Here is a 16175-nt window from a genome sequence, read left to right on the forward strand (position 1 = left end):
TGTCAAGTACTACTTGTTAACCCATGCCTGCCATGGCCTGTTCTGGTCAGTGTTAATGTTCTTCTCTTTCAGGACTCCGGAGTGTAGATTTCCTTGCTGCATGAGAGGGAATGAGCAACCCAAAAGGGAGAGAGTCTGCAAAGAATAGCAGGGCAATGGAACGCTATGTGTTGCAGTCCGGCAACCAGAGAACTCCAAAATATGCTCACAAGCACTTCGGGAGTTATTGGGCCATATTACGACCCAGGCTGTAAGGGGTTAACGGCGCCGTAAAAGGTGTCGGCGCCGTTAAACCCTTACCGCCTAATTACGAGGTCCCTTTGCGGGTCCCGACCTTAACGGCTGGTTTTACCAGCCGTTAAGGAAGGAACCGGCAAAGGGACTTTTGAGGTAATTACGGTACCGCAATTTGTGGTACCGTAATTACCGCCTTCCCCATTCCCATTGAGCCCTATGGGGGCAAAAATGGGAATGCGGAAGGGCCAATGGTGAATGGGGAATTACCGCCCCGCCAACCTTGGAATGGGCCGGTAATTCCACCATTCACCATGGCGGAGTTGGTAAAATACCAGTGTCAACCATGACGCTAATAGCGCCATGGTTAATGCCAGGGTCGTATTGATGCCCATTGTATTTCATGCAGGCCGCCAGTGCGGACCTCACGTGGACCCGCATTTGAAAGTCATGCACATAACAACTTTGAGGAGGCTGTGCTTGTCATGGGCTTCTATTGTGGAACTCTGTCAGACCCACATTTGAATAGGGGGAGTGACTTCAGAGGCATATTAAATCCTCATACTTGTATGTCATGACCTTGGGGAAAGAACAAGCCAGCGATTGGACTGGAGAATCATGGGGTGTCAGCACCAATGCAAGGTGGAGGAAGAGCATAACAAAGGACCCAGAACACTGGACAGTGTGGGTGGTTCGGGTGATGTCAAAAGGGGAGCAAACTGACAGAGGGACCAATAGGAGGAAGGATGGTGCAGCAAGCTTGGAGGAACATTGTATAGAGCTTGTGCAAGGTGATGTATTGTTTGGTGAGAGAAAGTGGTACTTGAGTGTGAAAGAGTGTATGGTGTAAGGAAGGCATGGTATCAAACAGTAAGAAAGACACAAGTAACCACAGTTCAAGGGTGTTTATTGAACTTCAATTGTGTTTGAAAAATGCCTATCTAATCCAAAATCTAAAGGTGGGAGCAAGCTACGACCAGCAAATAATAATAACACAGTCCTAGTGCTGTCTTGTCAAAATCACAAGGATAACAGGACCTATACTAATAAACCTATTGACAATCCTTACCTCTAAATACAAATAGTGTGGGAAACAATGTTATGCAAAAGGAAAGTGATCAAGAAATTATATGTCAGGATATCTGCACTATTGGCTCCCCTTCCCCAAGTTTTCAGCACGGGACAAGGCGGCACACTCGAGATCAGCAAACTTTCTGGCTTCTCTAACATGAGGATGCAGTTCAAAACATCAGCATCAGGCCCTTCTGTTCCCAAGTCTCTTTGCTATTTAAAGTCTCTTCTTTCAGAGGGACTGATGCGACAAACAAACAGTAAAGTTCCTTTCCTCTTCGAATTTCACATGTACATAATTTCTCAGGTGATTCACTATTCACCTCAGGCCCCCCAATGCTGGGCTGACACCCACTTTGCCACAATGTTCTCTGGATGTTCACGTATCCAACTTTTGGGTGGTTCACTGTTCACCCAGGGTCCCCCTCCGCTGGGATCAGACCCCCTTTAACACAAAACCTTCAATCAGTCTCCCTCTGCCGGGCTCAGACCAATTTATCTACTTTAACACAAAACCTCTTTACTGTATCAACATCGAAGACTTTCGCCTGTGCGCAGTATTTAGCTTGACCCGTCGCAGGATCACTTTGATTCACAATTCTTTATAAATCTTTACTTTTGCCACTTCTCAGGTGGATACTTTACAGAGAATTCCGATTGAGCACCCGAGCCATGCCAGACCTCTCTGTCAAAGGTATTGTATCTCGTTTTCAAAGTTCAATCACTCCTCAGCCGTTCAACTTTACTTGCGTCTTTTATCACATGCGTTTTAACAATGTTCATTCCAGCTTTCGCCATACAATGTTGTTGCTTGCAACCTTGGCTTCAACACAGACATGTCTTGTATCGGTCTCCCCAACTCACCAACTGTGTTGATCTCTCTGTGGTGTTGCTTTGTTCTTGGAGCCAAGGACAGTATCATGGCGTGTTACGCTCACCTGGTTCCCACGGGGGCGTCGACCGGAACTGGGCCGCTGTTGTTTCCACCAGCGTGACGTGTAGCGCTGAGATGACTGACTGGACTGGCCCGCTCAGCCTAGTTTGTCTGGCTCGCAAGAATATTCTTCTGCAAAGGAGAAGAGGAATTAACCACCCGTGGAATTGAGTGTCAACCCACCTTCCCCACTCCCGTTGTCTTCCCACAGATCACTCTTGATGTCCCCTCCTTAGTCTCACCTGATGGTTTGGAAGGATGAGCTCTCCATCCTGCGTCGACCGCAGGGGCGCGTTGATGACCAGTTACTTCACTGGCGTAGAGGAATTGGTGAGTTTCAGTATTGACTCTAAAGTCCAATTGTTCATAAGAGTTCAAATGTCTGATCTTCACTCTGTCCGATTCCTTGCAGGTTGCCGATTAATCCACTCGAAGATTTCCAAATGGCAATTGGTAAGATTCAGGTAAGTCTATTGTGGTTTTCCCCTTAGGGGCCGGGGTACGGCGATGAAGCAGAGTTGACTGTGCCGACCCGAGATGAGGCGAGACCCCCGTGGTAAATCAGGTAAGTTTTGTGGCGGGTAACTGGTATTGTCTTTGCTTTCTCCCCTTAGGGGCCGGGGTACGGCGATGAAGCAGAGTTGACTGTGCCGACCCGAGATGAGGTGAGTACCTCCCGTGGTAAATCAGGTAAGTCCTTGGGGGTAGCTTGTATAGCCTTAGAGAGTCCCCTTGCTCACCTTGCTGTCTTTGTCTCCTTAGGTGTCAGAGGGCGGCTGCGAGATGGAGAGAGCGTGATGGAATGCTGAAGTACCGCCAAGCAGGTGAGTTCAGCGCGGCGCCGTAGGAATGCGAAGCGATGCTTCAAAGACTTCTGTCTTTCAGCTCCGTGGTGAAATGGATCAGGATTCAGGTGAGGATTAAAGTTAAAACTCCTGTTCTAACCTTTATCCTTCTTTTCTTCTTGTTTCAGGAGTCCCAGGGCTGAAGCGGGCGTGGCTGAAGACTGGAGCTGCTGAAAACACGGTCAGCGTTACGCTGCAGCAAGCAGAATAACGCGAAGCACGTTGGCTGTCCGGGCGTGGTTTAAATAGCCTTGGAAGAAGATCCAGGTAAGTATTCTTCCACAGCCCCACCCAAGTAACAAAATAGTCCCTTCAGTAAAATAGTCCCTCCTAAGCCTCATTTGGCTTGATTCTTCATGCAGCATGGTCTGCCTCAGGTGAGAATGCAGCATGGTCTGCTTCAGGTAAGTTATCAATAGTGAGCCTGGCACCCATGGTGCCAGGACTGACTTTATCTTTATCAGCCTGGCGCCACAGGCGCCAGGACTGCACCCAAACAGCCCCTAACTGGGGCTTTTGGGCATGCTCCAAGTGGCATGATGCCTGCTTCCGGGGCTGCTGGGCCTGGTCTGGTCTTCCGGGGGCAGACATCATGACATTGCGGCTGTTCATTCTCCAGGCCTTGATTATCGACATGTGAGGGCCAGCGGTATCTCTGACACACAATGCAGGATTCTTCAGTTTAGTTTCCTGGTTTTTCTATTTTTGAGGACTCTGGAAAGTACTGGTTCCGTGTCGAAAAGGTCAAGGGAGTTTCCTTCCTTGCGACACCCTTCTGTTTTGCCGTCTTTCTGTTCTCACCCAGCTGCCGTCTCAAAACTGCTGTTTCCTCGTGTGCTGTGCCTCGCTCAGAGACTGCTCTCATGTGCCATCTTTTATCCATGTGGGAAAGCCTAACGGAGGCAGATGTGTGTGATGGTCAGTAATTGCCTGACCTTGCCTGACCTTGTATTGGGACAAGTCAGGTATACTGCTCGGGTGTTAGTCTTTTTTCTTCCATAGTGGGCTGTGTGAAAGTGTTTGTGTTGTAAAATGGGAGGAAGAGTTCCTATGTATCCTACCTTTTTGGTTGGTGTAAAGGTGTTACAGGGAAGGGGATACCACATCCCACCATCCAGTGTCCACTCCCAATCCCTGAAGACCCCTCACCCAAGTGATTCTCCCACACTGGTCCAGCCCCAGGAACTGGATCCAAAAGCGATGGGCGTTTACTGGACATCTGGATGACACATTCCCTGGGACTAGTGGTTGAGACACCTTCTGGTTTCTCACAATGGTGAGTGAGGAGAGTGACTGAGATTAAATGCAAGAGTATGGAATGTATGTGAGAGTGAGTGAACCAGGTGAATGAGAGATTGAAAAAGGGTGACTGGGAGAGAAGGGGTTGGCATGCAGGGTGTCATTGTAGTGGAGAGCGGATAGTAGTGGTTGAGAGAGGGGATTGTAGTAGAGTAGAGAGGGGTGAGCAGTAGAGGAGCCAGTGGAGAGTAGTAGAGTGGAGAGTAGAAGAGTGGAGAAGGAACAGTAGTAGAGCGGGGAGTTGAGAGTAGTAGTAGGGGAGTAGTAGGAGCAAGAGAGAGTAACAGTAGATGGGGAACACTGGAGGGACAAAGAGAGGTTGAGAAAGGGTTAGAAAGGGGAGAGTGGGAGAAAAATAAGAGAGAGGAGTAAAAGGAAGGGACAGGAAGGAGAGAACATCAGAGGAAGGTGTGAAAGGGCATGAAAGGTAAATGTTAAGTGATAGAACGGTACACCTTCTTAGGCTCTTTTTGGTGTTTGTGAGGATCACAGTACAAGTTCCTGTAGGGAGCCAAATAGATAAGGCAAATGCCTTTATGCCCTCACAAGTACCCAGCCAGATATTAAGTGGTTGGGGTTACCAATCTCTAGTAACCGAGTTGGGATTTAGGATGTCTTGCCAAAGGAGACAACCCCATGGGAGATGGGAGAGAAAGGGGCAGCCCTTACTGAGATCTGATTCAAACATTCTAATAAAAACCCTTGAACTGCCTTTGAGAGTTAGTGAGTTCTTGAGGCCATCTGTGAGAGCAGCAACAGCTGTATTAGGTTCCTGTAATAAACTGTCCAACCTGCTCGAATGCAGATATGCGAAGAGCGTTGACTGACTGAGTCACCAGATAGATGTCTGCACAAATCCCCCCTGTCCTGTGTCCTATCACGAAATTAAAAATGTAAGGTAACTCTGGCCCTTTAAATGATATTTAGAGTTACATGACATAGCACCTTAAATAGTACAGGGTGTAATTAGAGATGAATTAATCAACTTCTCTGGAGAATGCAGTGGCAAGGGGCAAGGGCCTGTCTGGATGTGCAATTCCTGTAAGTCTTTGAAATTACAGATATACTATTCTAATAATAAAAACAGTGGTGCAATACCAAACTCATACATACATATATAAATGCAGGACAAAAATGGTACTTCATCTGGGTGGGGTTCTCTGTGGGCCAAGGTAGCAGCAATGCCCATTTCCAGAGTCCAGCCATGTGCATATGTTCAGGCACTGCATACACCCATTAAATAGAAACAAGGAGATTTTGAAGAACAGGGTGCATAAAAAGTCTTACCTCGGTGTTGGGCTGCAGGGAAATGGAAGAGCAAAATGTAACGTGTGTGGAATGGTACAGTTGTCTGCTGCCATGAGTGTGAGTGTGGGGTGTAGATCTTATAAGTGCTTAGGCCCTGTCTCCAGTTGCTGATGTGAGCATTGAAAGAGGCCAGGAATTAAGCCATCATAAAACATGGTGAGAGAGAAAGAGCAAAATAGGGAAGGGTATTTTCTGCAAAAGATTCAGCTAGGTCCACATCATAGGGAAAGGGAAAGAGAAAATGATAGGCCACAATGTTAAAAAGGCAAGAGTCACCTAAGTCAGTGAAAAGAAAAGGGGTGAACAGTTAGCAGTGGAAAGGAATGAAGTGGTAAGGTGCCCTTTCGGTGTAAGCTCAGATGAAATGACAATGTGGATAGGGAAAACATGTAATAGGTGTAGCCTAGGGAGAGGGTTGTACAAAACCATGAGAACAAAAAGGAAAAAAATTGAAAAAAGTGGGTGAAAGAATGTGTCTGGAAAAAGAATAAAAGGTGTGGACTAAATAATGGACTGGATGGGCCAATGAATATGGAATAAGGCACAAGGTGTAATATGGAGGGGGCATGGCTGGGTAGCTGTTGTAATGAGTGCGTAAAGATAGGGGGCCGCATGGAACAGATGTACTCCTAAAGAGCTCCCATATGGCTCCAGCCATCCAACCATCATCCTGAATTCTGTTGCCCTGCCAAATATCCTGCACTAGACAGGGGAACTCCCCCTTTCCTGGTGTGCCTAGTTTTGGGACCTCCATCAACGCAAGACGGTGGGAAGTGAGTAAAGGTCTGTTTAGCCAGGGGCCGCAAAGATGCAAGATGATGGTCTTCCACACTGAGGTGTGTGAGGATGCCCAAAATGAATGTGGACAGTGGATCTCTGATGGTTTAACTGTGAACTCCTGATGGGTGGCAGTCCGGAAGCCTGCCCTGCTGCCCTATTTTGTGTGATGCAGTGGTTGCACCTCAGCAAGTGCTGGCAGTGGTGATAATTAGCAGAAAGGTACAGAGATGTTTTACCAAATGTGTTGGCAGATGCGATCGGTATGTGAGCCGAGGTTGCCACGCAGGCATAGGTTGTTTGGTCTGTGGAGCAGCGCTCCGCGTTGTGGAGGACAGCTCGTGATAGCACTGTATGTAACACACACCTAGTAACGGGGTCTTGGCTGTGGCATGGTAGGTGCAAATCAGAAGTGTTGGAAAGAGGCGCAGGCGGAGGAATGGAGAAGAGGCCCATGGTGGACGACCCGCAGGGGGCTGTACACCCTCAGGCATGGGGCCTGAAATGGATCATAGTGGCTAGGCCTGATGCAGCCATCCACTGTCACCCGCCGATCTCCCTGTTGTAGGGTGCCTTTCCAGCCTAAGAGGGTAGGAGGCAGAAACTGTAGCCTGGTGCTGCCGGGATCTTGCCATTCAATCCAGGGAAGGAGAAAAGTAATTGGCTTGTTATACAGTATAAAGGAGAGGTAGAGGAGGCTGTCACCATGGCAGGGGCCTGCCACAAAAAGCCCACCAAGCTGACAGCATGGACAACTCTATACCCCTTAAGAGGATGCAGTCTGAGGGGCATGCCTTCGGACACTCTGCAGGATTGGACAAGACCTGGCAGTCAGAGGTACAGATCCCCGGGTGAGGACATGGGTTACCCTCTCTCTCATTAATGCTGGAAGAGATAAGGGCAGTAGGGTGGCACTGGAGACAAACATTGGTGAAGTGGGCGCAGACATCTCATCAGGATTTCCACCACTGAGGATGACTTTGCTGTAATGAAGGGTCAAATAGCCCACTTGCAGGGCACTCTGGGCCAGGAGGATAGCTCAGGGGCACCGACCTAGCCTTGGAAGCAAGACTACATGGAGCAACCCAGGTTCGAATCCCGGTACGTGCTTAGAAACCTCTGGGTATTAAGCGTGTTATAAATAAATAATTGCAATTACTTCAATTAGGTTGGAGAGTCAGGTGGAGGATTCCAAAGGATGTTCCAGGCAGAATAATATATGTATAGTAGGTTTTCTGGAGGGAGCAGAGGGCAAATCTGTGGAACTATACCTGGAAAAATGGCTTGCTGATACATTTGGGTAAACTGGATTCTCCTTGTTCTTTTTGATAGAAAGGGCCCACCAGGTGCTGGCCAGGTCACCTCAAGCGTTTTCCCAAGTGGATAGAGTGGAGAGTGGGACATGAATAAATGAAAATAAGGGGTCATACTTGTTGCATGGACTTGTGTTATGACCAGAAACATAATGATAACATAAATGACACTACAACATGAACGGGTGTTGTGCTGAATTTAGTGATGCATGACGGAATAACATACTAAAGGTGGTTGGTTGTTCTACCGTTGGTAGAGGAACCCCCTGTTTAGGTTGCAGAGTAAGCAAAGGTGGAACAGAGAAGGGAACAAGGGGAAGGAAAGGAATAACTGGGGGCGAGAGGGCTTTTTCTTTTTGCTAAAGGACAAGTTCACATTTTACAAAAGGCAGTTTTGGGGTTACTCAAGGAGGAAGAGTTTCGGTGTAAGAGTCCTGTTGGCTGTATCTCAGGGCATTGTTTTGTGATTTGCGACTTCGAGGAAGTATGTTGGAGTAGGATTTCTTGAATAAATTAGGGGAGTGACAGATGCTTCTTAGGGGTGGAAATATAGGGAGGAGAATGGGCACAGGCGATGGGCACTTGCAGGAGGTGGGAAGGGGGAGGGCAGTGGACAGATATTCGACAATCGAGAAGACGGAGGGGCAACAAAAGTTCACTTTTCCTCCATGAGATATCATCTGGGTGGGAGCATGCTTAAATGTATTTTATTATGGCCAGAATGGGGGAGGCAGTGATGAAGTATATGTCATGGAAAGTAAGGGCTGGAGGATTAGATCAAGAGGGGTACTGTATATCAATTTCTACTTCGCCATAGCCCAGATGTTGTTATGCTACAGGAGGCACATCTTCATGCCACCAACTGTCAATTCCTGATGAGGAACATGTATTTGAAAGTGTTCCATGAAGGTTTTGCCAGAGGCTCCAGAGGGGTGGTAATTCTGATAAAAAAGGCAGTCCCATGGTGACTTGGAGCCCAATACTGGGGTTCCTACGTGTGTGGTCGGGAACACGGGTCAGGAATTGGACACCTTTGTAAATGCCTATGCCTCTCCCCAAATCAAGGAATATCTACTGAGGAAAGTGAGGGACCTGATCATGGGCACCAAATCAGATTGCGAGTGATTGTCAGATTTTTTAAGTATAAAACTATTTAGATATTTCCCTAAGGTTGTGATTTTGTAACTTTCTAACACTACTTTCTTCTGACATTTTGAATTGCAAACTCAAAGCAAAGTCATGCAGCACTATTCTGGATTAGCTGAAGGGGGCATAGGGAGAAAAGGGGGAGAATGAAGAAGAAGCGGTTGCAGTAGCCCAGCCTAGAGAGGACCAGAGCTCTGGAAACATGGAGCTTCTGGGGAAAGGTGAGGAAAGGGAGAATGTCTCTGAGGAGGTGAAGCTGGAAGTGGGCCTTCTTGGCAATGTCCAAGATGTGAATGATGAAGGAGAGGGAGGAGTCGAAGATGACCCTGAGGTTTTTGGCTTCAAGGGAACGTCAAAGTAGAGTGCCCAAGGAGGGCAGCCAGAGAAAAGGAGAGCAGCAGGGTGCAGGTGTCCCAATAAGAAGGATCTCTGTCTTACTGGCATTAAGACAGAGTTCGTTAGCCACACACCATGCCTGGATAGCGATCAGACAATCAGGTATGTGGGAAGAGGAGGTAGTAGATGGAAGTTTGAAGGAAAGCTGTGTGTCATCCACATAACTTTGGAAATGAGGAGAGATGGAGAGATCAGTTGAGCAAGAGGGGCAAGATAGATCTTGAAGAGCCATGGTGATAGAATAGAGTCCTATGGCACACATTAGGTAAAGAGAGAAGTCTTGGAGGAGTAAGGTCCTAGATGCAACTGGGAGGTGCAGTTAGTGCAGAAAGAAGTCAGCCAGTCCAGTACCCGTTCCGTGATGCCAAGTGTATAACAGAGCTGTTTTATTAGGATAGAATGGTTGACCATGTAAAAGGCAGAGGAGAGATCGAGGAGAATGAGGGTCTTCACAGGTGTTCAGGAGAGCATTTTCCGGGCCTCTGGAGTTCAATATGAAGAATCAGCTGGGGGAGGACCAACTTCTCCAGAGGTTTACCCAGGATGGGGGTGGTGAAAATGGGGCATAGTTAGCTTGGCAGGAAGGATCAGCAGATGGCTTTTTAGGAGAGTGCGCACAATGGATTGCTTGAGGGATTGAGGGAAAGAGCAACTGGCATAGGAGTGGTTACAAAAATTGGCAAGAGCCGGAGCGAGAGACGAGATGTTGTCCTTAATGATTCAAGAGGAGCAGGGGAGCACCTATTTGGATGAAACCTTCATATAATGAACAAATTTCGAGACCTCATCAGGTGCTATGGGCAGGAAGGGGGAGAGTGCAGAGGGTGGACGGAGGGGAGCCAAGGGAGGCAGGTGGACAGGAGTGGGAATGCAGGTGGGGGTGGTGGAGAGTGAGGACAGGATGCCCTGAATTTTCGATCAGAAATGGGAGGCCAGAGTGATGCAGAGGGCCTGGGAAGAAAGAAGAGAGGTAAAGACTGCTGCTCCTAATAATTTTTGACTCCTTCCTTTCATTCCTATCTCACATTGCCGACACTGCATGCATTTGTCACTTCCATCTTTATAATTTTTATTGTGCCCAGCTTTTGCTTTCATTTCATGCTAAGAAGCTTCTTATTTCCTCCCTTATATTTTCTCACCTTGGCTACTGCTCTGCACTCTAAGTCCTTCTACCTGCCTCTCATCTCACTCCGCTCTGCTCAATCTACAATTCTGCTATTCGCTTGCTCTTTCTTCTTACCTCCACGTTCCTCCATTTCCTATTCTCTTTGTTCTGCTGCGTACCCTTTCATTTGAATCTCGTCTCCTTTTTTACTTCCTTTGTATTGTGTCTGCATGGAATTGCCCCAACTTACCTATCTTCTCCTATTTTGTTCTCTCTCCATCATTCTTTATGCTCCCAATCCCTCTTCCTCCTTTCAGTCCCCAAACCTTCATGTGCTTCCTTATGTTTTTTCCCTTTTGCATTTCCCGCTCCAAAACACTACACCTCTGTTCCTCTAAATCTACTGTTCACCCCCATACCAGAGCTTTCAAATTTGTTTGATGGACCATCTCCTATGCGCTCTTCCTCACACTGCATTTTCTCCTGCCGTCACATTCATTTATCTTTGTCCATTTTATCATGATATTGGACTATGTCATGCATTTGGTAAAGCGTTTTTGGAGAAAGTGTTCTATAAATTTCAATAAACAAACAAACAAACAATTACATTGAAAAGAAGGAATTCTGAAGTAAAGTTGCAGATGCATGAAGAAGATAAGATCAGGGGAGACAAGAGTTGAAAACCTCGGCAAAAGTAACAGTTAAGATATGGTTAGAGAAGCAAAATATAAAACTCAATATCAAAATGTAAAATGAGTGAAAATGAGAGTGTTAAATAAATGAGGGATGGTGTGTTTGGGTTAATAAAGAGCAATTAGGTGAGTAGCATGATAGCAACCTTTTTAATGGGGTTGTTCTTCAGTGACCTTGCAACCCCCAATAAAGGCTTCAAGTAGAGAAGAGGGATTCATGGATTCTCTGAGCCTGTTTGATCTCATAGCCTTCAAGAAACCAGCTAAGGTAGGAGGTAACATTAGAATTGCAATGAAAGCTTCAGAGGGCAACCCATTGCACTTGAACCTCATGGTAACACTATTTTGGCATCACCAGGACTATGAATTGGTGAATGGGAGTCTTGCTAGAAAATATATGTATATAATCATTTGGGAAATAAAGCTATTTCAGCAAATTAGAAATAATTAAAGACCCTGCATTGTACTTGGATGATCGGTGGATCTGTATATATTATATTATTGGACAAGTTGAACTTTTAATGTCCCACAAAATCAATAAAAGATTAAGGTCTACATCTAGATATCTTGTATTGGGGTGTTGAAGATGCCATTCTTGCCAATGGGTGGTTTAATTATAAGTCAAGAACTTTGGCTTGCGGCTTAGAAGCACGGGTTCTAAGAATGGCTAATGGAGAGTAATGAAGGATAAGACTGGGAAAGACTGGGAATCGTATTCTGTACATCGATATCATTGATAGACTAATTCTGTATCACAGTTAGACACTGAAGGTCTATTGAGTCAATGAAAGTTAACAAAATATTAGGGAGGGATCACTTTCAATACAAGTTGTAGAGAGCACTAAATAATTTACAACTGGGCTTAGTACTGAGAGGGAATAGAAATGTAGAGGGATGCAGTGTTTTATAGATGACCTATTTAACTTTCCTGGTGAGAAAAGTACCACTGGTGGTATTTGTTGCAGTCAACCACTCGTGTCAGTGGCAAGCACTTACCCCATGAGCTATTTACCCTTAGCTAAATGTGAGCGTTGAACTACAGATGTGGGCACTCTCACTCTACTTTACTTTAAGTCTTGTAATAATCAAAATACATTCAAGACCTACTGAAAAAAATAATGTGTCTTCTAGAATTCCTTTGAAAGGTTCTCCTCAATAAATAAAACAGTTGCAGAAAATCAAATAGTTGGCTAGATGTAGTGTATGTTTTTACTCAAAATCTTGCTCATATACATTTAGTAAGTTCGATACAAAGGGCCTACATTATAATGCGCTGTATTAGGAGGTAGAAGGTACTGTTGCTTCTGAAATATATGTGTTTATTTTTTGATATCGCACTGCTCGTTTGTGCCAGCAGACCTCTGAAATAACTTCTGCTTAAGACTTAACATCAGTTGGGTACAGCGAGGTACTTCTTGTTAAAATCCCCAGGCATATTATGTATCAAGAGGGTGTGGCCCGGCAAAGTGTGGAGTAGTTGCTCACATTCTTACCTTCTCCAAGATCCTAAACCAAATATGTCAACAACACTTAAGACAATATTTTCATATCTATATTTAACAGGAGAAGCGACGAATAAGGGGTCTTTCCACTGGTTCGGGATGAAGGTTCTCAAAGCTTGCATCATGGTTTAGGTATCCTATCTCACTTCAAAATCCCATTGAATAGTTGTGCCTTAAGAAGGGAAAGAGATCCTTGTAGATCTCCTTACCAACATTTGACAGCACCCAGTGCATCTTGGATTCTGGGAATGTGTCTTCAAATTGCCTGCACATGTGGTCTGGTCCCCCTTCTTGTAGTATTTCTGTTTCAAAGACTTCCTTTTTGATTCAGTTTCATTAAGCAATAATGCCTTAAGCTCCACCCTTAGAGCCTTGAGGAACTTGCTTATCTCATGTTTTCCCTTTTTTCCCATCTTCAACCTATCAATTAGTTCCTCATTTTTACTCCTTAATACTTTTTCCCTGCATACATTCGGCATTGTTTGTGGAGCAACCTCTTTTTAATGAGTTCACCTCTGAATCTGGTGTTGAGGCCCTCCACATGAATGCTCTAGACACCTTATCATATCATTTGCCATACATTTAAGCCTAACATACTCAGCTTTTGCCACTTTTAGGAGCTTATCAAAGCATATCCATTTGAGCCAGCACAGAGCAGAATTCCAGCACAGACGCTTTGACAAGCTTTTCAAATTCTGTGCTTACAAAATAGTTTTCTGGGACACTTTACAGCCAATAATTGACAAGGAACTGTTTAGTGTAGATTATTTAATGTGTGCACTTCTGGAGTTTAACAATTGAGAGCAAGAATCAGCATGGTTTTACTGATTTTAAAGCACAAAAGGAAAACTTATTGTGATTAATTTTTATTAAAATGCTCAAACAACTTTTTGGCATTCGCACCCAGGGAAGGGCCATTGACCAATCAGGTGGCTGGAACAGTGGTGAGAATTCCAGCTTTGCATGGGACTACCATGGTTCGCGCTGGTGGGCCGTTGCCAGCCATGTCTGCCCCTCTGCCTGAGCATGAAAGGCATAATACATTTCAAGCAGTCTATTAGCTTTTTTTAAGTCCAAACACAATCTACATTAATTATAAAGAACAGCAAATGGAAGATGTCTTAAATTAGAGTAAGCAAGGAGCCAGGTAGTAAAGGAGAGGACAGTGTGTGGTCATGTATTATAAGGGATAAAATATCACCTAGTCTACGTGAAAAAAGAATATTTGCAGAGTTCCATGACCTTATAAAGGAACTCTTCCTTTAGCCTCATTCCTCTATTTGGTCATAGAATACTCAGTGACTTGCAATATCCTTATAATGTATGATAGGGGGTACTTTGTTCCATATATTACTCTTCTGTTTAAGGAAAGGTAGTGCCATCTCCCATTACATACCCAACCAATACAGTAGTAGCAGCAGTGGTGTAAGGTGCACACACACACACACACACACAAACACTGTCTGGTAAAAGGTATCTGTGGCGAGACACATTCCTTGAAGATATCTTCCTTTGGACTTCCCACGTGTCACACATTCAGCGTAACTCCCCTGAGAGGACAGGTCAAAATACCCAGCATCCAGAAAACATACCTCTCCTAGGCATTGGATGTTATTGTTCCCAACATAATATAAATCTTCCACGAGCAGGAGCTCTTCCAGATCACAGCTCTACACAGAGTTATTTCCCCTCGGATCGTTGTACTTTTTCCAGTGGGCAGGACTCGAGTGTGGCTCAGACCAAAACATATCGAACTTCTCTGATAGCTTCTGGGTTTAGGGGCTCTCTCTCGTTGTCCATGGAGGCTGGGTGGTCTCTCATTTTGTGGATGGCATTGAGCCTCAGGGTTCCGGGGATGTACTTGAAGATGCTACTAGTGAAGTCTGCATCTCAGCTGTGGTTAGATGTTACTGCAGAAACATCTAAGAGTTTATCAGCTGGGTCTTCAGTTTTGCTCTGTGGGTTATTGCTCACAGCATATTCTCAAGTAGGAGCTGTCTCATCCATCTCTCACTCTCTATTTTCCAGGCTATTGTCAACTCTAATCACTAGGTTTGCTCATAAATAAACACCAGGATCAGGGTAAAGCCATAATGTCACAATGTACAGGGACGATGCTACCAGAATGACTTGCATCAATTTGCAGAGACTCTGCTTGTAGAGCTTCTTCGAGCCTTTTGCTAGCATCCTGCATGTTGTTCTGATCGAGGGACTTGGAGGACTCCCCTTAAATTCTCTCAGCTTAGTGCATTCATAGGATTCCCAGGAATATTCTGCAAACCACACATCTTCACAGAAGACTCATCAGGTGATGACACCGCCTTTTGATTTATTTGGCGTTATCACTCTGAATAGTTTAACATCAGGGCTACATGTTCCCCTCGGTGTTCAATGGTGACATAACACAGGTATTTTTGTTCAAGTTCCAAACAGATGTTTGTAGTGGACACAGTATCCTGTAGCAACCAGGTGGAATTTCCACATGCATATTGATTTCAATGAAGGCTTTCTCCTTGGGGAGCCAGTCATTCTAAAGGGAAAGATTTAATATGTTTGACTAGCAATATAGGATTTGTTGGACATCCCTCCTTTGGACGCCAGGAGGGTAAAGAGTCTTCACTGATCCCGTGCTTGGCTCGAAGATCTTATTCATCTGATCTTGCATCAGGTCCGGATGGTTGATCATAAAAAGAAGACCCCAAGGGAAGATAGGCAATACATTCTTAGAAGGGACAGGCAATTATAGAATGGCTTCATATTAGGTCTGTCCCTACTTCGACCTGATCTCTAGAGTTTGACATTCCCAAAGAGGACTTGTTGGAATGTGGCACATTGTGGCCTACTTTGTCTAAGCCAGATGATCCCATTTATAGACCTTTTGTTACAAAATTAAAAAGGATGAAACATAGTCCAGACTCGAAAGACCTTTTCCAACACAACCTTTTTAGGCCATCTAAGAGTAAGAAAAGAAAATGATCCCTCAGAGTTAGGAATATGCAAAACATACTAAGTCTGGGTCAGAATAGTCATTTATCAAGGTTTTATCAGATTGGAGGGCCAACCCTAGAGTCAGTGGGCCTCATTAGTATGACAGTCCGGAATTAGTATGCCAGTAATTCCCCTTACCAGAATGTTTCCGGACCGGCATACTCCAAGTTTGCAGGTAGGGAGCCTGATTTACCTCCAGCCAAGTACTGGAGGTAAGTCAAGTACCCCACTGGCGAAAAACAGCCAGTATTACTGGCACCGGTATTACTAGTGCCCATTTAACCAGCAGTCCCCCGTTGTGTCCTATGGACTCCATGGAATGTGGATTAACCTATCCTTGCTGGCACTAGGAATCTGCTGTTAATTCCGGCAGACTGAGTGCCGGTTTCGGTAATTCTGTTTGGTGGTATCCCACCGGATTCACTGGATACCTCCAAACTCATAATGATCCTCCATTGTCTTTTGGGAAGTATAAAAACGGTCTAAAGCAAAAGTTCTTTCAGTTCACATTAAGCCAGGTTTGTGGTCTCTTTCAGCAGTTTAACACAACAACAACAAATTATGA

The sequence above is a fragment of the Ambystoma mexicanum genome, chromosome 10 (genome assembly GCF_040938575.1).
Source record: "Ambystoma mexicanum isolate Mex_15411 chromosome 10, UKY_AmexF1_1, whole genome shotgun sequence".
Classification (NCBI taxonomy): domain Eukaryota; kingdom Metazoa; phylum Chordata; class Amphibia; order Caudata; family Ambystomatidae; genus Ambystoma; species Ambystoma mexicanum.